Source organism: Pinus tabuliformis, chromosome 7 (genome assembly GCF_031772625.1).
Source record: "Pinus tabuliformis cultivar Carrire ecotype Pingquan chromosome 7, CPIR1, whole genome shotgun sequence".
Classification (NCBI taxonomy): Eukaryota; Viridiplantae; Streptophyta; class Pinopsida; order Pinales; family Pinaceae; genus Pinus; species Pinus tabuliformis.
In genome coordinates, this window is record NC_142293.1 from 1325239860 (window position 1) to 1325265122 (window position 25263).

General features: G+C 41.5%; 1 protein-coding gene across 4 annotated transcripts in view; it reads left to right on the forward strand.

Annotated features, from left to right (window-relative positions):
• Positions 1-25263, forward strand: part of LOC149252460 (anthranilate synthase alpha subunit 1, chloroplastic-like) — a 504560-nt gene that overhangs the window by 461772 nt on the left and 17525 nt on the right. The gene's annotated exons all lie outside the window — the stretch shown is intronic.

The window sequence follows — 25263 nt, forward strand, 5'->3', positions numbered from 1 at the left end:
AGCTCAAGATATTCATGTAGAAGAAGGATACCTAGTATAGGACCTCATACATGATTGATCATGATAAGAATCGTAGAAGACCTACATCATTAAAAGGAAGGAAACATTTGCAAGGCAAGGATCTTAAGATCCTATGATGGAATCTTCAATAGAAGGTTCATGGGCCAAAGCAGATGTCTCATTGGGAATCCCATTCATGGGTTTCAAGAAAAGAATGATATGCAGGCCAGCTAAGATGAAGCAAGAAGGGCCACACCAAAGGATGATCAAAGGAGAATCAAGATGAGGTATGTATGCATCAAAGTTTAAGTCATGTTTTCATATATATATTATTGAGTCATGGGTATAATTCTATAACATGATCAAGCATGAAGAATCTCTTTCACCAAAGAATATGCTCGAAGGCATGTACCAATGCAATGAAGGTCAACAAAAGAATATGCTCACATAAGGAGCATAAGATTGCTGACTAAGAAGCAAGAAGAAATGCGGACAAGTCCAGAAAGCAAGTAATGAAGGAATGCTCTCACAAGGAAGCATTAGATGGTTGACCTGTCTATCTGAAAATAAGCTAATGAAGAAAGAGATCAAGCATGTGAAGAACATCATGATCACTAAGAATCACTATCTGACAAAATGCCTTAAAAGATATCTCCTGAAAGAAGGCATGACAACTCTGGTAAAGGAAGAAAGGACCCTTGACATCTATGAAGGCCTTGGAGATGTAAAAAGTGCAGATAACTGATTCTACTCCACAAAGATGTAGTGACGAAGAAGCCATCCAACAAAAGAAAAGGCAATGTTGAAGCAATATCAGGATGAAGTCATGATGGGCTACTAGGTCAAAACATGTAATCAAGCAAGTACAATGGAGCATCCATGAGAAGAGTATTCTGAAGCATGGACAAGATGACAAAGGAGTAGCCAAGATGACAAGAAAAACCTGATAGTCACTTTCCACGAAGCAATGACATGACAAACCAAGAAGGAAAGTGATCGATGGATGGTGCCCTACGTAGAAGAAGTTCGAACAAAGATTTCATGTCATCATGAAAGGAAGGAGATCAAGCAGCTGAAGAACCCACGAAGAAGAAGTTGCTGATGAAGGAAAGAGTCCCCAGTTAAGAGGGAGCTCTGACAAGTCCCTGATCAAGAGGGAGTTTTGGATCACCCCTGATTACAAAGGAGTGACAATTTTGTTTTCCATTTCATGGGTCATGCACTAGACTAGGACTAACAACCGTAAGTCAGTTAGACACAACATTCTTGTCTTCATTCAGGAAGAAAGAATGGGAGGATTGGGTAATCATCTGGCATCTGATACTCTTTGAGGATGTGTAGGGCATCCAAGACAAGCGTAGGCAAGAGGACCAATATTCTTTGAGGGCTGCGAACCCAAGATAGGAATAGTCCTAGAAGGTCATACTTAATGAACACCTGGGTGGGTATGTACCTTGAGAGACAATGATGAAGGTGTCTATAAATCATTAGTATCGCCAACATTGTAGCTCATGGTCTTGTAAAGAGATGGAGCTCTTAGTCAAGGCCTTGCACTATGACTATGCTCATGAATATGATGCTATAACAGATGGATTGCAAATCCAATTTCTCTTATGTGAATTCTTCAAGATTGATAATAGCCAAACACCTTGTAATGTTGTATGAATACCTCCCTAGTTAAGAGGGAGTGTTGAAGGATATGTAACTAGGTTCGGTCTTCATAAATGTACTTTTGATATTTGTATTTATTCAAGAAAAAGAAATATTATTTTTATAATATATGTCAATGAGTTTCTTGCTCGTTGAAATAGGTCTAGCACTATTTAAAGTGCTATAGGTGAGTCAAACAGTCAAAAGAATAAGTTGAAGACCTTAATGGCATGTTATACCTTGTATGTATATGTTATATGGTCAAGAGAATACCTCCAAGCAAAGTCACAAGTCTCCTGCAAGCGATGGCACCATCAAGAAGCTCATTCAGGCATACAACCACACCAAAGAACCATCTGAAGTCTACTCTACAAGTCGACCTACAAGCAACAACCAAGTCGGCCTAAAAAGGAGGTACAAACCTCTATTTATAGAGGATGTCCACTCCTCATACAACACACAACAAGAGCTCTGAAATCAGCGAAAGAGAAGGCAAGACGAAGTAAGTAGGTCTCCAAAGGTAGGGAAGAAAAAGGGTACACCACCGAAGTCATGAAGTTTGTTCTAAGGGTAAACCATAGTCACACGTGCGAGGAAAAGAGCCCTCTCTGCGGTCATAAGAGTAGCAGCTCATCAGTGCTACATTCATCACTGTTTGGGAAAGAAACTAAGGTCTACAAGGCCTCCATCTAAGAGCGAAGGAGAAGCCCTCACAAACAAAGGAAGAAGGAATAAGACCGAAGTTAAAAAGACCGTTTTCTAGGGTAGAAAACAATCACACGTGCGAGAATCAGATCTCTTTCTACAGTCTCAACAACCCTACATTACAGTCATCCAAGTTAGTTGATTGGTGAAGTGAAGAAAGGAACCATCATAAGGAGAAGGGTCTCATCAAAAGTATCTTCTCTAGAGCAAGGACTACAAGGTTACTATCAAGTTGCAAGAAGAATGAAGTGGCGGAAGTAGGAAGACGAATTGCCAGGAAACAAAGTGTTGGGGTATATGGTGCAGAAAGGAGTGGAGACTTGACTTGTGCTTGGAGGATCTCTTAGTCAGGGGTCTAGGGTTTGGCACTGATCAATAGAAGCTTCAATAAGAGAAATTCACTAAAGGGTTTTCCTCTCAAGAGAAGAGAGGTTTTGGCCCTGGCAGAGAGCCAACATTTTGTGTTCTTGTTTTCATGTTTGGTAGCAGTTTGATGAAGTACAAACATACGCACTAATAATAATAAGAAGAAGAATAAGCTAACAAGAAAAGTTAAAAAAACTCCACAAATTGTTATCAAGTAATGAAGAATCACACTATACTACTTTGCCCTAGATTCTTCAACAGAGGGAGCCTCCAAAATTGTCATCTAGAAGGCTAGGATGTCCTTCCTGTTGGATGAACATGGCTTGAAAGCCTATCTAGATAATGTAGTGGAAGTTCCCCAGGATGCAGATCAATTGAAGGAATACAAGAGAGAGATGGCGAAGACAAAGCAGTTGATCTTGGATGGTGTTTGAGACCATATAGTCTCACATATATCTGGAAAGAATACTCCCAAGGAGATGTGGGATGCTCTTGTCTAGCTATATTAGAACACTTTTGAGCAACATAAGATGTTCCTTTAGGAGAAGCTGAGAAGCATCAGGGTGCAGAAGGGTGAAGGCATAGATTCCTTCCTCACCAGGATTTAGGAAGTCCATGATCAACTTGCAACCATTGGGGAGGCACCTCAAACAACATAGCTTATACAATTGGCATTGAACAATGTCTCAAAGGAGTGGCAAGTCTTTGTCCAAAGTATCTTGGGCCGAGGCGTGAGAGACATTGCCTTGATGGGATAGGATGTGGTCAGACTTGCAGCAGGAGGAGTTGAGTTGAGCTCTATTAAAGAGCACCATCAACAGAAGCAACAATAAGTGCTCCAATGGTGAGAAGGAGGAGGAGAATGTGGCCCTTGCTTGAAAGGGCCCTAGTCAGGGACAGGGGAGAAGAAGAAGAAGGACCTATCTAAGGTCAAGTGCGTTAGGTTTGGTGAGTTTGGCTACTACAGTATACAATGTCCTCTTAGGAAGAAGGACAAGTAGGAGAAACAAGACCAAACGATTACATCCACAATGATAGACAAGTTGCCCTCTGGGTTGGAGGAAGATTTCGCCATGTTTGCAGGTATACCTCTAGGAGTGAGGTGTGGCGATATGGAGTTATAATCCCAGAGTTGCAGAGGGTTGGGTAGGGTCCATTGAGGTGTCCTCCTCATGGATCATTACCTTGCTACGAGAGCCCACAATATTCAGTAGCAGGATGGATCAATGTCAGTGATGTAGTCAGATTCTCGCATAGCTTTTAAAACTGGAACGAGTGACCAAACCAATCCACCTAATGAACCGGTTTACCGACCGGAACCGGTCTAATCGAGACTAGTTTGGTCTAAACGAACCGGTTTTAAAAAATAATTAAATAATTAATTTTTAATGAAACAAAACTATTTTTAAGATGTAAAACCATGATTCCAAGCCAATAGAGACAAAGTATGCAAAGTTTGCTCATTTGTATACCATGTAAAGGTGAATATATCAAAATGGCACCGAGTGCAATACATATCATCGACAAAATAGAAAAATACATAAGAAATGAGGTTCTAAATGGCCTATAAACTCCAAAAACAATGCTGCAAGCTATGAGGCCATTGGCCTACAGTCCTACTACAAGTCTACAGTGTACACATGATCAATAATCAAGTTCATCACCACTAATAGACACAGGATCATCATCAGGAGCTACATAGACATCATCTGGTTCAGAGTCTGAAGATGCCTCAGCCTGATTTGCAACCTCAGTATCAATGCCGCCAATGACAATAGAAGTGGACCTAATTGAAGCACGAGTTTGTCGACCTGCACGACTAGTGCCTTGCATTGGTTCTTTGCCTTTCCTTGATGCCGCTACTAATCCTGGTTTTGATGCCGCCACATAATCTGCTTCATCCTTCGCTAAAGCCATGTCGATATCAAAATCAGCCTCAAACACAGGATCTTCAGTCTCCTCCACCCATTCTAATGTTGGATCAATATCGTCCAACACAATGGGATGTAGATCAGGTGTTTTGCTCATCATTTGGTTCCTCCTCAGTCGAAGGTTATATTGCGCGAAAACAAGATCATTTAACCGTTTTTGTTCCAAACGGTTTCTCTTCTTCGTGTGTATGCGCTCAAAAACAGACTAATTGCGCTCACAACCTGAAGCACTGCAAGTTTGACTGAGGACTCTAATTGCAAACCTTTGCAATTGAGGACACTGGCCACCAAATGACTCCCACCAATGTGCTGCAAAGAAAAAGACATTAATTAGTAACTTAGTTTATATTTTGAATTGTAAAGAATGTAAACAATTTTAACTTGAAAAGAAAAACAAAATGGAAATTGGAATTGCTTACCTGGTTGGTCCACATCTCTTGCCATCTTTGCCAAGTTTTTGCCAAAAGTACCACCTGCCATATTGAAAACAGTAAGATGTCTATGTATTTCCAACTGGTCTGCATGGCTAGGGACCATGCGCTCCAAGCAATCAATCAATCCATCTCTGACCTCCCCATCATGCAGATCTCCTAGCCAATTTTTATAGTGATACTTTGGGTTCAAAAAATACCCAGCTACATGTATAGGACGATGGAGTTGATTGTTCCATCTGTTATCAATGATCTCCCATATACGGCCATATTTAGCTAACCTGTCCTTGTAAGCTGCCCGTATTCTGCTCCTTTGCCTGATCCATAGCCTCACAAATGTAGCCCATGGCCAATTTTTCCCCATCCACCAACCTTAGCACCTTAACAAGGGGCTCGATAATTTTCACAAGCTCTAGAGACCTTTTCCAAAAAAAAATGTCTAACACTTTCTTTTTGGTGTCTTTTCCATATGGTCTACGAGCCCACCGAGATTCAAACCATTCTTCAGAGCAAAACATTTTTTGCAAGTTTTTATGTTGACCGTTGAGACATTGCAACGTGAGGAAGTGAGTTGCAAATCTTGTAATTGCAGGCCTAACAAGCTCTTTGCCCCAATGTGTTTCCTCATTAGGCTCAATACCCATGAGTGGTTGTAAATGTATTTTGTAATGCACTTGGCATGCTCTATAGTGTTTTTTACCCACTCCACTTTGCCTATATCCTCAAGCATGAGGTCTATGCAATGTGCAGCACATGGAGTTCAAAGTATGGTCTTATATTTGGTCTCAAGCATCTTTCCAGCAAGAACATAGTTTGAGGCATTATCAGTGATGACCTGCACAACACGCTGCTCCCCAACTTCCTGAATAATGCTATCCAAAAGCTTGAATAGAAGGGTTGCATCCTTTACCTTATCAGATGCATCCACTGATTTCAGAAACATGGTTCCTTGAGGGCAAGAAACAAGGAAATTAATGATAGTATGGTTCTTTCCATCGGTCCATCCATCTGACATAATGGAACAACCTGTTTTGAGCCATGAATCTTTAAACTCAACGAAATACTCATCAATGGAAGATATCTCTTTTTGCAAAATAGCTCCCCTCAAGTCATGCAAACTAGGGCCTTTGAAGCCCTTTCCTGCAGCTATAACAGAGTCCCACATAGCTTGGTAATAAGGTGAGTGAGCAGCATTAAATGGGATATCTGAATCATACCACCATCTAGCAATGTATTGCTGAGAAGTTTCTTTGCATTGTCTTTTCCAATGTTGATCCACAGTGGGTTGAGAACTTGGCTGGGAGGAAGTGGGATTGGAAGAGGCAATGTTGGCAGAAGATGAGAAATAACTTTTGATGTTTGTTCTCTTTGTTCCTTTTGATGGTTGGCCAATAGAAGGATGAACATAGTGAAAGGGGTCATTGGTGGAAGGGATAGAAGAGGAGTCTTGGATCTCATAATCATCGTACCCATTCTCTTTCATGGCTTCTAATAATTCCCTCTTCCTTGCAATGTCATCTTGGATGGCCTTCTCCCTAGCCTTATCCTCATAGAAATTTTCAAGCTTGGAAATGTATTCTGCCCTAATAGGACCTAACAGTGCATTTGGTGCATCACATGGCTTTACTTGGCCTCTTATCCCAACCAAGTGTTATTTCAACCTAAGAATAACCCCACCTCCAATAGATTTATGGCATAATTTGCATATCATTTTTCCATCAATTACATCACAATGAGCCCATGCACTGTCCTTTCCTTTTGGAGCCATGTTTGCTTGAAATAATAACAATTTGCAAAGAAATCTGCCATTTAAAAAAAATGCAGCTAAGGAACATGGAAAACCAATGATAAATGTAGGAAAAAAAATGCACATGCAAGCTACAAAATTTGATAGCATAGAGCTAGAGAGTTCATAGCATAGATGATAGATCATTGAAGTGAGAAGTTTATAGCACATAAAAAAAGGTCATGGACAACAGACTCAAATGAGGAATTTTCAAGTGCAAATCCTTACCTGGAAATGCAAATTAGCTTCCTTAGCCTCCTCTTGAAGATGGCAACTCCACTGACAGCTACACACTATCTCCAAAATAGCTCCAACTCCAACTCCAAGATGACTACTTCAGCAAAAACTCAACACTCTCCATGCTCACAAACAAACTCACAAACACTCCAAATCAGTTGTGTGAGACAAATGAGAGTGAGAGGGGCCTCTTATAGGCTTGGAGAGGGTGTTTTTGGAGGGAAAACACCCTTAGTTCCCCCCAAAACCCCTAAACCACAATCAGAAATATGCTTTTTGCAAGTTACGGTGGGCATGCCTAAAACCGGCCGGTTTAGGACGGAACCGGCTGGTTCCGTCCTAAACCGGCCGGTTTAGGACGGAACCGGCTGGTTCCGTCCTAAATCGGCCGTTTTCACCGGTTAGGGCAAAAAATTGGCGAAATGGCCTTCCCAACCGGGTTTTTTGGCCAGTTTAGACCGGTGGCATTGCTAACCGACTGGTTAGACCAGTAACCGATTTTTCAAAACGGTTTTGAAAACTATGGATTCTCGAGTGAAAGTTGTAGACTAGTTGCAGTTAGGTAATGAGGAGTGCTGAGTAATGTTGACAACAGAGCAGGAGGCTCAGTAGCACAGTCAACAACAACACCAATTCCTTAGTGGACAGTGAAGAGGCTAGTAGCGGTCAGGACTCGAGACAGATGCAACATGAGACACAGTTGATTCAATATTTAGGATGCTTATTAGTTGCGGCAGTTGCAGTACCAACAACAACAGATGAGAGGGAGTTGCAGTGTAGATGCATAGTTGGCAACAATATAGCAGTGTCAATAGAAACACAAATGCAACATCACAAATGCGCAATGGTTGATGGGAAGTGGTAAGTAGTCACAATTTCCAGACATCAACAATGTGACATAGGGTGATACAAAGACAATGTGTTGTAGCAGTAATGCAACACTAGAACACCTTCCTCTCTAAGAGGGAGTGTTAGTTTTTATAGCATCAAAGGTGTTCTAGTCTCGAAACTTTCCGGAGAGGCTAAAACACAAGAGTTCTCCATAACCTAGAAATTGTTTATGGAAATTCCACCTAGAAGTGTCTCAATTAGATTATTAGTGTATTTTTAAATATTTGCCAAGTCTAAACTTAGGAAAAGGGGTTAATTAATTAATATTAATTGAGAAAGGTGTGAATAATCTAGAAACTCACACAGATCAATCCAGAAATATTCTCAGCCATCGATTATGTTTTAATCTTGGCCATTGGAGTTCCAACTGGAGATTATAAGAGGAGGTCGATGGGAAGATGGAAAACACACATTTGAGATCGATTTCCTTGGGTAGTTCTATTTCTCCAAAGAGTAGCAACAATTGCGAGAAGAGTTCGAGCCAAAGAAGGGAAGCAGAGACAGAGAGGGGCAAGGACAGTGAGTCTGAAGGAAGATTTTCTAGAACCAGAGAGTACGTTGTCGAGAGGCAGCGATAGCCATAGAGAGGCTGAGACAGGGGTTGCACAGAGGTCTTTAGAGGCAATTCGATTTCGCTGGAGAGAAGCTGAGTTTCAGTTCCAAAGGCTGGAAATTTTTTCCAGTGTTAGAGAGACAATTTCTTAGTTAACAACAAACATGATGGCTTGAGTAGCCACTGTTTCAAACATAGTGTGGAAGGGACTACGCTATGGTGATGCAGGCCTGCACATAATCTGCTTGGATGATTCACTTGGTGCTGGCAGTTAGAGCCCAGATTGCTTGTGGGGTGAGGAAAATTCCTCACTAGATCTTTGTCAGTATTTTTCTCTGTAGGATTGCCAAATTTCGGCATCAAGTTGTACTCATGATTTCTCAGTACTATTTAACTGTGTCAAATTTTTATGTGTGTGTGCCAGTATTTTCTCAGATTCCAGTTTATCTGTCACAAAATTTAATTTGGTGAAAATTGCAGTTGTGAGTTATTTGTTGTTTGTGTGGGCAAATAAACTATTAATTAGTTTACAGTTAGAAGAATAATTTCTAGTTGCTGCAATAGTTGAAATTTTCACAGATTAGTCCCATCGAACTTTGGCATAGAAGATATGGACTTATTCACTACAAGAAACTACCCTCTCTATGTCAAATGGTAAAGGGCATCCCTGACATTAAGGAGGACCATGAAGGAGTTTGCAAGGGATGTGCCTTGGGAAAGAATACTAGGAAACTTTTTCCAAGCAGTGACACAAGGTCTAAAAAAATACTAGACCTCATTCATTTCGATGTATGTGGACCTATGTTTGATAAATCTCTTGGAGGTCATCAATACTATGTAACCTTCATTGATGATCACTCTAGAAAGACATGGCTCTATCTTCTCAAAACAAAAGATGAAGTATTTGAAAAGATCGAGGAATTTAGATTTGAAGTGGAGGCCCTAACCAAAAGGAAGATAAAAACTCTTAGATCTGACAATGGGGGTGAATACACTTCCAAGGAACTTATAACTTATTGCAAAGAAGCAGGCATTAAGAGGTTGCTCATAGTTCCCTACAATCCCGAACATAATGGAGTAGTAGAAAGGAATAATCTAACAATTGAGGAATGCATAAGAACTATGATATTTGATCATGACCTACCAAAATTCCTATGGGGGAAGCAACCATGACAACGATACACATACAAAATACAAGTCCTCATAGGATCCTTGATAATATGACATTGGAAGAAGGATTCTTAGGGAAGAAGCCATGTGTAGACCATCTCCAAATCTTTGGATGCCCTGTATACATTCATGTACCAAAAGACAATGAGAGAAATTAGACTCTACGAGTATAAAAAGGTATTTTTGTTAGGTTATAGCCTTTCATCAAAGGATTATAGAATCTACACCAAAGAAGAAAGATAAATTGAAGTTAGCGGAGATGTTATACTTGATTAAAATCATGCTTACAAAAGGTCCAAGGATATACCTTTTGAATCTGATGAAGAAGATGCACTAATGTTTGAAGAAGAAGAGCAACATGACGATTCACCTACAAACCAAGAAGAATAAGGACCAAGTGAACCTATTCAACCTATTACCATTCTCGAAGCAAGTCCAAGGATATACCTTTTGAATCTGGTGAAGAAGATGCATCACTGTTTGAAGAAGAAGAGCAACATGACAATTCACCTACAAACCAAGAAGAATAAGCACCAAGTGAACCTACTCAACCTATTACCATTCCCGAAGAAAAGAAGAGACCAAAATGGTTGAGAGCTACACTTGATGAAGGCGAAGGACATAAGGCAATAAAGGGCACATTCAAAATTAGTAAGAAGCCTAAACGATACTCAGAATATGCAACATACATAACTTGATTAATTGAAGCATAACCAACTACTTTCGAAGAAGCCACTCTACAAGAAGAATGGAAGAAAGCAATGCAGGAAGAATATCAATCTATCATGAAGAATGGGGTTTGGGAAATTGTTCCTAGACCTAGTGAAAAATTTGTTGTCACTTCCAAATGGATTTATAAGATCAAACATGCCGTTGATGGAAGCATAGAAAAATACAAAGCAAGATTTGTTGCAAGGGGTTGCTCACAAAAGGAAGGAATAGACTATGAAAAAACCTTTGCTCTCACTGCCAGGTACACTACTATTAGATCTTTGGTTTCACTCATTGCAACTATGGGATGGAATATGCATCAAATGGATGTCAAAACAACCTTCCTAAATGGAAGTATAGATGAAGAAGTATATATTGAACAACCAAAAGGCATTGAGATAAATAGCATGGAAACTCGTGTTTGTAGATTAAAGAAAGCTCTATATGGCTTGAAGCCATCTCCTAGGATTGGTATGCAAAAATGAATGCCTATCTTTTGAAGGATTGGCCTATGCATTTCTATTTTATGTCCTTGGGTCGGTTTTGGAATTTATTTGGCAATGATTTAAATAATTTTCTAGATATGCTACAACTGGTATGAGAGATTTTTCTTGGGCAAAGCATAATGAATTTTTTTTTCTTTTTGTTGTAGGGATTTTTTGGGGAAAATAGGGGCAACGGGTTGGCAGATTGGATCTATATATTTGGTGCAAAATTTTCAAAAACAAATTGGAGATCTGAATTGCTTGAGAAAAAATACTCCATTAAAAATAAAGTCGTTCCAATCAGAGCCTGAACGGAAGGATATTGCTGATATAAAATAAGTTGTTTTGTAGAATTTTTTTTGACCAAAAATCGTGGACGGTGGCTCTCCAATAATTTTTTGCAGATTTTTGTGCAAAATTTCAAGAAATTAATTGTACATTTGAGCTCCTCTCGAAAAATCACCCAATTTCAAAAAAGAACTCCTGTCATATTGTTAAAAGAACTCGAGAATCTTAAGATGGGGGACAAGGAAAAAGTGAAGGATTCCAATCAAGGTTTACTCGTTTATTGAATAGTTTCCCTGCAGATGATCAACCACATGACACAATCACTAAAGATTATTACACAACTGCCTTTCCAACCAATATTTTTGTGTTTATTAAAAGAGCTGCAAGTGATACATTGACATTAAACTTTACAGAAGCGATTGCGGTTGAGAAAGACTTGCGTTTTATTGGGGCCATTGATGATCATGAAGATTCTTTCTCACGAATGACTACCTTTACATGACCCAACATGCTATCAAAAGTCTCATATATTTCTCCAAGATTAGGAGAGTTTGTGTCAGTGTACCAATTGTTAATTTTAGGTATGTTCTATGCTTAGAGAAATTTATTTCAATTTTCACAGTTAGCTCAATATCTTTTCTAGATTAGCAATCACATCAGCATTAAAGTGAACTACAAATAGAACATAAACATAAATTGCTGAAGACAAGCCAAGACAAGAGGACATAAGATGTGGCGCTAGCCATGGAAAAACCCAAATGTGGGGAAACCCTTAATCAATTCTTCTTATATGTTCTTCATTAGTTCAACAGAGAGAGAGAGAGAGATAGTACATTTGCAACCGAAGTCAACACTTAGACTTTTTAGATAAGAGAATAGATCATCTCTACATGAGATCAATTGAAGACATGTTGCTTCAACTGATTCTCCAAGGTGACTCCTTCACCTATCATTGTGCTGCATCTCATCATCATGCTGCACCTCACCGTGTTGCACCATGCTGCACCCATCATCACATTGCTGGACCTCATGACCATGCTGTACACATCATCACATTGTTGGACCTCATGACCATGCTGTACACATCATACTGTTGCACCTTATGTTGCCACTGCTGTCCCATGTACCATACTGCTGTCCCACTGTTAGTGACATTGCCATTCTATGTTTGCCATACTGCTGTCCCATTTGCTTGCTCCATCAAGCTTCATTGTTGTCCCAAGTACCATTGTTTCACTTTGCTGCACGATGTCCTAGTTGTCCCATTTAGACATGTTGTACCTTGCTGTTCCATGTATTAGTTGTCCCATCTAGACATGCTGTACCTTGCTGCTCCATGTACTGTTTCATGTACTTGTTGTCCATGTATTGCATCATGTACAACTATACTGCTGTCCCACTGTAACACCTACAACACACATAGATTTCCATGCTGTCACCTATAGCACACATAGATTTCCATGTTGTCACCTACAACACACATAGGGTCCTTCTTATGTGGCTAGGTCTCCTTTTCTAGTTGTGTATAGGCCACCTCAATTGCTATGAATCTGGCCTCTCTTTACTGCGGATTTAGGCCTTCTTTATAGGCCTCCTTTCATTGTGGATTTAGGCCTTCTTTATAGGCCTCCTTTCACTGCGGATTTAGGCCTTCTTTAACTGCGGCCATATCTCTACCTTAACTGCTGCTAGAGCTCTCCTCCATCTGCGGTTGAGTCTCCTTTCCACATGCAGCTAGGGCTTTTATCATGACTGCGACTAGGGCTAGTTTGTGGCTCCATTTAGATCTGCGGCTAGGGCTGGGTCTCTTCTTTAGGACAACAACTTAGGTCTCTTCTAGACTAGCGTTGAGGGCAATTTAGAACTTCTCCTTGCTGCACTATAGTAGTCTCCTCCATGACTGCGTTAAGGCTGATTAGGGCTTCTTCATTAGGGCAACGTAGAGCCTAGGGCACTCCCTCTAGATAGCGTAGAACCTTTCTCCATTAGGGCAGTGTTATCCCTTAGGATCTCTCCTCTTACTAAAACCCAAAGACAAGTAGAGAGGAAGAGATCCCAAGTGAGTGTGTCCAAATGACTTTCAAGGCACCTATATTTATACTAAAACGTTGAGCACATGTGGGGTTTATTTGGTTGTTGGCCGACCTTGATGAATTGTCCCATAACACAAATAAATTCATATCTTTGTGAATACTTATTGGAATCGGATGATCTTTAGATCAATCCTACACCTCTCAATGAGAGGGATCCAAGAAAAATATCAGTTGCCATCAATAAGATGACCCACATGGAGTTTGGCCCTAGTTGCCAATTTTAACACATCCTCTCAACTAGGGAGAACTCCATCCGCTGATCCATATGTCCGACTATACTACCTCTGCCATCAGTGCCCTGCACTGCTCTGCTGAACCATGAAGAAGAAGAATTGATCGAGAATGTCTCATACCATTCTCTACTGACCCGAAGACAGTTTTATTGATCCCAGATCAATATCACAAGAGAGTGTCTCAAACCACTCATACTGATCCCAGATCAGTTTCATTGATCCCAGATCAATGGAGGTCATCCTAGCATAGGGAGTACGGTAGATACAACGATGCATCCATCGATAGTACTACTATGGTCCCTAACCCCATTTCCATGCTCATTGATCAGATGAGAGGTACTTCCCATGAGTCCCAGACTGCATGGGTAGGATGCCTCGACAGGAGAACTAATCATCCTGTCCCTAAGTCGCCTCGGAGTATCACAGGAGAAGGTTGAGCCATTCACCCTGTACACAGAGCACCATTAGGGGAGAGTGAGTCGCCTTATGGTCGTGTGTTGCTTCGGTAAGTACCCCAAGCCCCGTCCAAAGCTCCCAAAGCTCAATGCATGTAACATGCAGGACCCTTATAAGAAGGTCTCTCAACGACTCTAAGTCGTTCGAGAAAGTCACAAATTTGACCTTTCCCCGGGGCTTAGATAGAATGTTTGCGACCTGTACATCAGTCTCAATGCGATGGAGCCTCCTCGCTCATCGACTTACCATATCCCTGATAAGGTAGTATCTGATGTCTATCTGCTGGAGCAATCATAGAATACGAGATTCCTCAACAATCGAATCCCTCCCTGGTTGACACAGAGGATCACGGTGGTATCCATCATGTGTACAAACAACTCACTCGAGAGCTTCCACAACCAGGCAGCTTCACACGAGATCATACTCGTAGCTATGTATTCGGTCTCAGCGGTGCTTATAGCAACCGACTTCTGCTTCCTGCTCATCTTGGATATCGAAACAGAACCCAAAGAGAACCAGCACTCAGAAGTGCTCTTGCGATCCTCCACACTGCCTGCCCAGTCAGCGTTCGAATAATCATGCAGCTTCACATTTCCAACAGTGTATCTCAATCCATGAGAGATTGTGCCCTGAAGATTTCTCAGAAGATTCTTGGCACCAATCTAGTGAGGCTCAACCATATATGAGCTCATCATGCTAACTACAAAACGTATGTCCGGACGGAAGTTCATCGAGAACATCAATGTGATTGAGTTTATGAAACTTAGAGGCATTTCCCAAATCAGGTCCAACATCATTACCATATAACACCTGAAAGTTAAGATCCTTGAGGTAGCCACGAGCTTGCAGTTTATCATTCCACATCTGGAATCCAACTCCCTCTTACTTCTAAGAGGGTTAGCACTTGTCAGAAATAGGTCGTCCTCAAAAGGTGTCGGTATGAGAGGTCTATCATCCACAACCTTCAAGCAATGGTTTGAATCAATTTCACTCCTAGTGAATCTCAGCTTTATCAGACAACTATCAAACCTCTCATACTATGCCAGGGGTGTTTTGCTTCAAGCCATAGAGGGCTTTCTTCCACCTGCATACATGAGATTCCTGATGAATCTCAAACCCCTCGGGTTGTTCCAAGCCTGTGGACTTGCTACATGAGGGGAATGGTCCCCTTGTAAGATTTTCCTTCGGTACATCTCAGACATGTACCTTCATGCTCCTTTTGAATTCAGGCATTCCAGTCACCATCTGATTCACATCGGGTAGGGCCCCATAATAAACCTCTGATGCTATAGATGAGATGTGTTAATTGACATGGTCCCCAATGGACCATCCTGCAAATTTATATAAATTGCCAACCCTGAACCCATGAATAAAAGCATTTTTGAAAATTGTATTTTCAAACATGTACCTTACCATCGATGAATGCCACCCTGAAACCTTTGACTTCCATTGCCGAAATGGACACCAGTTTCTTCTTGCGATCAGGTACATAAAAGAGATTTGTAAATGAATTGAGTTACCCTCATTCAATTGAGGGGTAACATTTCCTACACCCTTTCTGGGATAGGTGGCATCGGCTCCAAGCATAATCCCATGATTGTTTCCATCTCTTACCAAATTCGAGAGAGCACCCTTCTATCCGATGAAGTGCCTTGAAGCATTGTAATCAATAAGCCAGATACCCACAAAATCTGAAGGGGAGGGCCCATACAAGAAAACACTTCTTTATCTTATCAGAAACAACATTTGGTTCTTCATACCTGGGGTTCCTTGCTTTCCTTGAAGAGTCGGCAGTTTCCTTGATGACTGACATTATTTGTCAATCCTCCGATCATTGCAGATGTCCCTGGAATGATTTTTATCTTCATCAAGAGATGTGTCCCTACCATTTGGACACTTTCACATAATGGCCGAACTTATTTTAAGCAAGGCATCTGCCTTTCCTTTCACCTTGAGATCTGGAATTCCCATTGAAGTGATCTGTAGGTAGGCCATCAGAAGCTTCCGCTGCACCATTATGATAATATACTCTGCTTTGACTTCACCCTTGGTGAATTTGAAGAGGGATGAGGAATCCATTGATCCTTTTGTCCTTTCCCAACCGTATTCAGTGATTTCTCTTTCACTCTTGCTTGGGCTTTGTCTTCACCTCAACTTTGATACCATGTTAATTTCAAGTATGTTCTATGCTTAGAGCAATTTATTTCAATTTTCACAGTTAGCTCAATATCTTTTCTAGATTAGCAATCACATCTACATTAAAGTAAATTGCAGATAGAACATAAACATAAATCGCTGAAGACAAGCCAAGACAAGAGGACACAAGATGTGGCGCTAGCCAAGGACAAACTCCAATGTGGGGAAACCCTTGATCAATTCTTCTTATATGTTCTTGAATAGTTCAGCAGAGAGAGACAGAGAGAGAGAGAGAGAGAGAGAGAGAGATAGTACATTTACAACCGAAGTCAACACTTAGAATTTCTAGATAAGAGAATAGATCATCTCTACATGAGATCAGTTGAAGACATGTTGCTTCAACCGATTCTCCAAGGTGACTCCTTCACCTATCATTGTGCTGCATCTCGTCATCATGCTGCACCTCACCATGCTGCACCATGCTACACCCATCATCACATTGCTGGACCTCATGACCATGCTGTACACATCATACTGTTGCACCTTATGCTGCCACTGCTGTCCCATGTACCATACTGTTGTCCCACTGTTAGTGACATTGCCATTCCATGTTTTCCATACTGCTGCCCCATTTGCTTGCTCCATCAAGCTTCATTGTTGTCCCAAGTACCATTGCTGCACTTTGCTGCACCATGTACTAGTTGTCCCATTTAGACATGCTGTACCTTGTTGCTCCATGTACTAGCTGTCCCATCTAGACATGTTGTACCTTGCTGCTCCATGTACTGTTTCATGTACTTGCTGTCCATATATTGCATCATGTACAGGTATACTGCTGTCCCACTGTAACACCTACAACACACATAGATTTCCATGCTGTCACCTATAGTACACATAGATTTCCATGCTGTCACCTACAACGCACATAGGGTCCTTCTTACGTGGCTAGGTCTCCTTTTCTAGCTGCGTATAGGTCTCCTCAATTGCTATGATTCAGGCCTCTCTTTACTGAGGGCTTAGGCCTCCTCTAACTGCGGATTTAGGCCTCCTCTACCTGCGGATTTAGGCCTCCTTAACTGAGGCTAGAGCTCTCCTCCATTTGCCGCTGAGTCTCCTTTCCACCTGTAGCTAGGGCTTTTATCATGACTGCGACTAGGGCTAGTATGTGGCTCCATTTAGATCTGCGGCTAGGGCTAGGTCTCTTCATTAGGATAACAACTTAGGTCTCTTCTAGACCAGCGTTGAGGGCAGCTTAGAACTTCTCCTTGCTACACTATAGTAGTCTCCTCCATGATTGCATTAAGGTTGATTAGGGCTTCTTCATTAGGGCAGCGTAGAGCCTAGGACACTCCCTCTAGATAACGTAGAACCTTTCTCCATTAGGGCAACGTTATCCCTTAGGATCTCTCCTCCTACTAAAACCCAAAGACAAGTAGAGAGGAAGAGATCCCAAGTGAGTTTGTCCAAATGACTTTCAAGGCACCTCTATTTATACTAAAACGTTGAGCACATGTGGGGTTTATTTGGTTGTTGGCCGACCTTGACGAATTTTCCCATAACACAAATAAATTCATATCTCTATGAATACTTATCGGAATCGGATTATTTTTAGATCAATTTTACACCTCTCGATGAGAGGGATCCAAGAAAAATATCAGCTGCCATTAATAAGACGACCCACATGGAGTTTGGCCCTAGTTGCCAATTTTAACAACTATTGATCTCAACTATAGGGTGGAAGATAGGGACCAAATAAGTACAATCTACTCACCAATAATTTTCCAATATTTGAGCCCTTATTTTCTTCCCCTCTTCTGTCTTGGATTCTGTCCACCTGATGTACTCTAGAGTAACAACCATGGCTTGCAATGCTAGCTGCACCCGCAACATCCTCTCCAATAAAAGAAAATAGCTGGCATATCTAGTCTCTGTGGGCTTGAGAAATGTCTTCCTAGAGTGAGCCCTGTACATGGTTAAGGGGGTGTGATAACTGTAAATAAACATTTGCACATCCCTTGCAACTAATACCAAAGTGGATATCCATTGAATTTCACCAATGTCTTTCAATCGTTGTTGAGCTCATGCACACAAGGGGTCTGAAAAATATGTTGGTATCTACCTTGAATCAATAATCCAACTGATCTACACATTGCTGCTAAATCTGTCACAACTTGCACAACATTGGCAGGGTTGACCTACTCTTTATCATCCTGAAGAAGTTCAAATTGGAAAGTCACATCTTTGCGCTTTCTGGAGCAATCAATAGCTTTAAGAAAGAAAGGTCCATGTACACATGTAACTATGATGTTGATGACTGGACATTCTGCAATGCCTGTCCACCCATCTATATCAATAGAACACCCTGCCCTCACCCACGTTTGTCTCATAATCTCTTTCTGCACAATAATTTTGGACACTTCTCATTCTAATATTGTTGTCCTCAACTTGGTTTCGCTTGGAGGTACATATTAGGTCCCTACTTTTGCAATTGCCTAGCCCATTACCCTGTAATAAGGAGAGCGAGTAACATGGAAAGGAATGCCATTGGCAAACAAGAACTTGCCAACTGCATCATCTGTATCATCATGGTTGGCCCCATTGCGTTATAATGAAGTCCTTTTAGTTTTTGATGATGTTGTAGCAAAACATGGTGGAGGTATATTGCCAATATTGGTGGCTGTGTTAGCCTTCCTTTTAAATCTCCTTTCCACATTTTGACCTTTAATTAAAGTGACATTTTGGCTACATCAGGCAACCTTTGCATTAGCTCCAAATTCTAGCCTCAAAAGCTTAGATCTCTCAAACATTTTAATTTATCACATACGCTAACCCCTTTTCCACCATTTCCGAAGAGGTGTTGTTTAATACGGCTGTAACTCCCTACCTAGGTATGGCCAAAATATTGCATTTCTAGTCATGTGATCCACCCCTTTGTTTTCTTCTTGGTTGGTGGAGCAGCGCCAAATTCTAGCCTCAAAATCTGAGATCTCTCAAACATTTTAATTTATCACATACACTAACCCATTTTCCACCATTTCCCAAGAGGTGTTGTTTAATACCACTGTAACTCCCTACCCAGGTATGGCCAAAAATATTGCATTTCTGGTCATGTGATCCACCCCTTCGTTTTTTTTCTTGGTTGGTGGAGCAAGTACTTTAGTTACATATTATGTAAAAATGTCTTTTGGGATTAAATGTTCCCCTTGCATGGTGAGCCAATCCCTTTGGGGGGAGATTGGCATTGCTTTGGTTTTCCACTGTGGGGGTTTATGAAGTTCCAAATCCACTTGGAATTGCAATATTTTCCACTGTATCAGTATTACCCTCATAATTTGAATTAGAACCGCTGTTGTTACTAGAGTTACTCTGAATCGTGTTGTTGTTTTTTAAGTTTTGTGTCACCGTTGATTTCTTAAGTTTTAGACCTTTGTTAGCTTGCATAATTGTGTTTTAAAATTTCATTAATAAAATGGTAATCTAATTACTAACAATGAACATGAGATTTAGAAAAATACTAACAAAGAAATTATAAAATGGTATACCACAAATTTAAAAAATAAGAAATAAATAGAATAATAACATAGAAACGAGGACAGGGCCTTGCCCCTCCCTCCTCCCTTATCTGTTCCCTCCCCCTCCCCTCTCCCGCCACTTCCCCCTGCATTCCATCCCTGTCATCTTCCTCCCTCCCTTCCCACTCCATCCCCTCCCCCTCTGTATCCCCCCGGTACTCACTCCGTTCTAGATCGAAGGAAAGAAGCTACGATGCGATTGGTTTGGACCCTGAGGCTACCCCTGTCACCCATAAGAACTCAAGGGGCCGACCCTCACGCCTCACAAAAGCCAGACATACAGCGGGAGAAGAAGTTGCCCTCGGGCGAAAACAAACCATTTATAGGGCCCTTAGAGCTAGGAATGGCCCGCAGACTCATCCTTCATGAAGATCCTATCATTCAACTGCAGAGGGTTTGCTAGCCTGCCCAAAAAACTAGCGCTTAGAAGACTGCTCACCTCGTCTCAGACGGACATTATATTTTTACAAGAAACGCTCTGTTTAGCCGAACCTCTAATTCACACACTAAATTCCTGGCTGCCTAATTGGACCTTCCACGCTCTGGATGCGTCAGGGAGATCTGGGGGTTCTGCTATTGGGATAAGTAACAAAGCTTTGGAGATCAGGAACATTTGGGGAGGCAGAGGCTTCATTGGCTTGGATATTTTTGCCCACCCTATTGAGATGGAAATCCGCATTATGAATGTTTATGGTCCTTGTGCAGACAGGGCAAACTTTTGGAGATCCTTACTGGACTCTGACCTTCTTCAGGCAGACAACATCATTCTAGGAGGGGACTTAAACTTTTCTTTGGGTTTTAGTGAATCTTGGGGACACTCGGCCCAGGTAGACTGCTTATCTGATACTATCTCTAACCTACTTGAGGAACATCAGTGGGTGGACATTCCTTCTGCCAGGATTCAGTTTACTTGGACTAATAATCGCAGTGGTGACCACAGTCTGGCCAGAAGACTTGACAGATTTCTCATCAAGGAAGCTTTTCTAAGCAGACTTCCTCGCATTCGTCAATGGGTTGGGACTGGTGGCATCTCAGATCATTGACCAATATTTTTGGAATTGGCCGATGCAAATCAGAAGATCAGGAGCCCCTTCAAATTTAATGCCTCTTGGCTAAAAGATCCTTCGTATATACAGATGGTTACTAACTATTGGCAGACCAACCCTATTCTGGACAGAGAGGATCATACTGAAGGCTTTATTAGGAAATTAACTGAACTAAAGAGGATCTCTAAAATTTGGGCTCACCAGAAGCGTATGAATGATGACAACTCTCTGAGGGAGGCAGAGAGGGCCATTGCTGCACATGAGGACACATCTAACGGCACCTTCCCTACACCTGAGAGCAAAGAACTCTACACCTCCCACATTATGAAGCGCTCACAAATTCTGAAGGAAAGGGAAGAAAGCTGGAGGCTCAGGAGTAGGGCAATATGGCTTACCGAAGGAGATGACAACACAAAGTTCTTTCATAAATTTGCCAACGGTCGCAAAGCCATCAACACTATTTGGGAATTGCGCGATGATCAAGGACACTTAGTATCATCTCAGAGGGATCTGGCTAGATTAGCTATAGAGCATTTCAGGAGCATATATAAGGCCCCTAGAGCTGCGAACATCATGGAAATCATGCGGGTGGCTGAACATTTCCCCAGATTCGTACAACAGGAAGACACGGAGGATCTGTTGATGGAAGTATCAAAGGAAGAGCTGGAGGCAACTATAAAATGGTTTAAAAAAGACAAGAGCCCTGGTCCAGATGGGTGGACCATTGAGTTTTACATAGCTTTCTTTGAAATCCTTGGGGATGACCTTCTCAAGATCGTGGAGAACTGCAGAAGGAGTGGCAGAATATCCCCGGCCATCAAATCCACATTCATAGCCCTTATACCGAAATCAGACAATCCCGCCTCATACAACGATTTTCGTCCCATTTCCCTTTGTAATTGTCTGTACAAGATTATTGCAAAGATCATCGCTAATCGCCTGAAGCCTATCCTCTCTCGACACATATCATCTGAACAGTTTGCTTTCCTTCACCACAGACAGATTCATGAAGCAATTGCTACAGCGCAGGAACTCCTCCACACTATGCAAATTAAAAAGCAGAAAGGTATGATACTTAAGGTGGACCTCTCAAAGGCCTTCGATAGAGAAAATTGGCTCTATATCAGACTGTTGCTGACCCACCTAGGATTTCCTTTTGCATATATCAAATGGATTATGAGCTGTATAACAGATGTATCTTACAGTGTGCTACTTAATGGGGAAGCTACATCTTTCTTCAGCTCGGAGAGAGGACTCAGGCAGGGATGTCCACTCTCACCCTTACTTTTCTTACTTATCATGGAAGGATTAAGTAGGACTATTACATCTGCTCGCGATAGAAATCAACTGTCAGGCATCAAGATAGCTGAGAATTTTTTCCTCACTCATCTATTGTTTGTTGATGACATTCTCATTTTTTTAAATGGCAGTATTGGGGATACCACGGCCCTCCAGAACATCTTCAATCTTTTTCAACAAGCTACAGGGATGGTAATAAATGATAGTAAATCCACGATTACTACAGTTGGTTGCACACAACATGAGATCACATACACATCACAGCGCTTCCCTTTTACCTCTCTGAATCTGGCAGAAGGTATAAAATATCTGGGATTTAGATTAAAGCCTCTCGGATACAGGATAGCGGACTGGACATGGCTCATTGCGAAAGTGGAAAAGAGACTTCAGGTATGGTACCATAAATACCTATCTCGGGCAGGCAGACTGATCCTCATCAAAGCTGTGATAGAAGCCACTCCAGTCTACTGGATGACCCTGGCTTGGATACCAAAAGGTATTTTGAACAGACTACAAAGTATATGCTGCAGATTCTTATGGAAGGGTAATCAACCGGGCAAGCTTTTCGCCTGGGTCAAATGGGACACTATTGCAAAACCCAAGAGATGGGGAGGATGGGGCATCAAGAGGCTCGATCTATTTTCCAAAGCACTGGCGGCTAAGCTCGGCTGGCAGCTTATTACCACTAACAGTCTCTGGTCCCGAGTTGCACAAGTGAAGTATATCTGGCCTATGAATCTGATGGACTGGTTCAGACAGCAACATGGAATGAGAAATAACATATCCAATATCTGGAAAGCGGTCATCTGTACACTTCCCCTCCTGCGTGAAGGCATTACGTGGCGTATCAAGGAGGGCAATGCTGTTCGTATCGGTTTGGACCCGTGGGTAGGCTGTGGCAACGCACATAGACTATCTGCAGACTTAATAAGGTATCTACATAGCAGGGGTATCACCCACATCAAGCACATTGGTGACAATAACAACTCCTCTTTTCTTCAGCAGGCATGGATATCGGCTCGTGAATTGGACATCCCGGTTCAGTGGCAGTAGGAATGGCAGGACTACACGGATGCCCTTACCCAGGCACACATCCGTCTCACTGATGGACCAGATGAGATAATCTGGGCTTTTGCCAAACATGGTGTATATTCTCCGAAACAGGGTTATATTAGACTAATGGAACCTCACAGGCCTCAGAACATTCTTCCGACTTGGAAATTACTCTGGAAGCTCAAGGCAGCCCCCCGCTCTCGATTACTGATGTGGAACATCCTTTTTGACAAGATTCCTACAGGGACTAATCTGATGAAAAGATCGTTTCATGGCCCATTCTGGTGCCACCTGTGTCGCAATGATGAAGAAAGCACAGAACACCTTTTTCTAAACTGCCCCACAGCAAAGGAATATTGGAACTCCATCATTGCTCACTATCCTTCCTTAAAAAACTGGCACAGACACAATATTATGGATGCTTGGAATACATGGTGTCAAAATCACAATGGAAAAACCAAAAACATGCCTCTTCTTGTCTGTTGGGCATTATGGATTGCCCGCAACCAGTCTATATTCAACCACAGATCCCCCCATTGGCCTGCCATCTTGCTCCATACCATTGTTGATTTTGACCTTCTTCCAGCAGAGGATACCAACACCCCTCCACGCACCATCATACCTGAAATCATTGACAAATCTAAGCCCTGGGCTTACTTTGATGGCTCTGCGCAGGAGGCGGGATGTGGGGCGATGCCATCCTTCATCTTAATGAAAATCATTGCTTCAAGATCCAAATTAATTTAGGCAGGGGAACTAATAACTTTGCTGAACTATGCACAACAAAACATATTATCCACTTTGCATTGCAAAAACATTGCAGACACCTACAGCTATTTGGTGATTCTAAAATCGTTTGCAATTGGTTGAATGATGCATCACACTGCAATGCATTTTCATTGAGGCATATTTTAGAAGAAGCTAAAAGATTGATTTCATCTTTTGACTCCTTTGTCTGTCGACACATTTACAGGGAGCAAAATACAGGGGCAAATCACCTATCCAAAGAGGCAACACATAGACAAGGAAACAACTGGTTGATACAGGAAGAGATTGATGGGACCTACTACCAGCATTATCACAGACCATTTGAGGAACCTACAGACAATGGGCTATAAGGCCCATACCTATACAGACTATCCTTGTATTTACTGTACATATTTTACTTACTTGGTACTGGTTACAAACTAGTTTTGGATACTTAAAGTTTTTGTGCTCTCTGCGAAGAGCCGGATATAATTTTGATCTTGCTTTCTCTAGTCAGCAAGCAAGCATAGTCATAGTATAGTAGTTAACAGACTCCCTGCGTGGAGACACATCAGTCTTTCTTTTTGGTCAAAAGTTTATGAACTCGTCAGGCATTTCTGCCTCCATATGCATATGCATCTGGCATCTACAAAATGTAATTTCTTTATATCAATAGAAATTACGACTTTGTCCATGGGAAAAAAAAAACATAGAAATGAGGTGTCAGAAATAATACTGAATTGTGCTTGATGGTGGCTGAGTGGCTCAAAAAATCTGGACTGCGGCTTGGGATGGCGTATCAGGATGACTCCAAGTGACAAAAACACAGCTCCAAATCGCATTGCGTAACTACAAAATCACAACTCCAAATCGCATTATGCAGCTCCAAATCATACCGCACAACTTCAAATGGCACAAGCAAACCTTGTTGATGTTAATTGTTAAAGGCTAAATCGTAGACCACAAGACCTCGGTCGATGGTAAATCCGAATCATGAAGATCTTAATAGGAAATCGCAAATGGAAAATGTCGAGCTGTGGCAAGGCAAATCACAATGGAAAATGTCGGGCGACGACAAGGTAAATAGCATGGTAAAAAATACACAGGGTTAGTTAAAAATGTTCTAAAAATTTATTTTATCATTTACTTTTTTATTTTTTATTAATTTTAATTTGTAATGTTTTTAATTTTTATTGGAGAAAATTTGGGGGCGTCACCCCTACAAGAGAAACACATTCCATCACTGGAAAAACGTAACCCCCGACCTTGGAGTTTCCCTGAGTTTCCCAAAAGGGGGACGTAGGGAAATGTTTGCCTAGGAGTTCCGACTCATCCGAGGAGCCCCCACCCTGGGGTATATGTTCCCGTGGAAAACTGATCTCTAGAGTATTAGGTCTACATGTGAACTACCGAATCCCCATTAT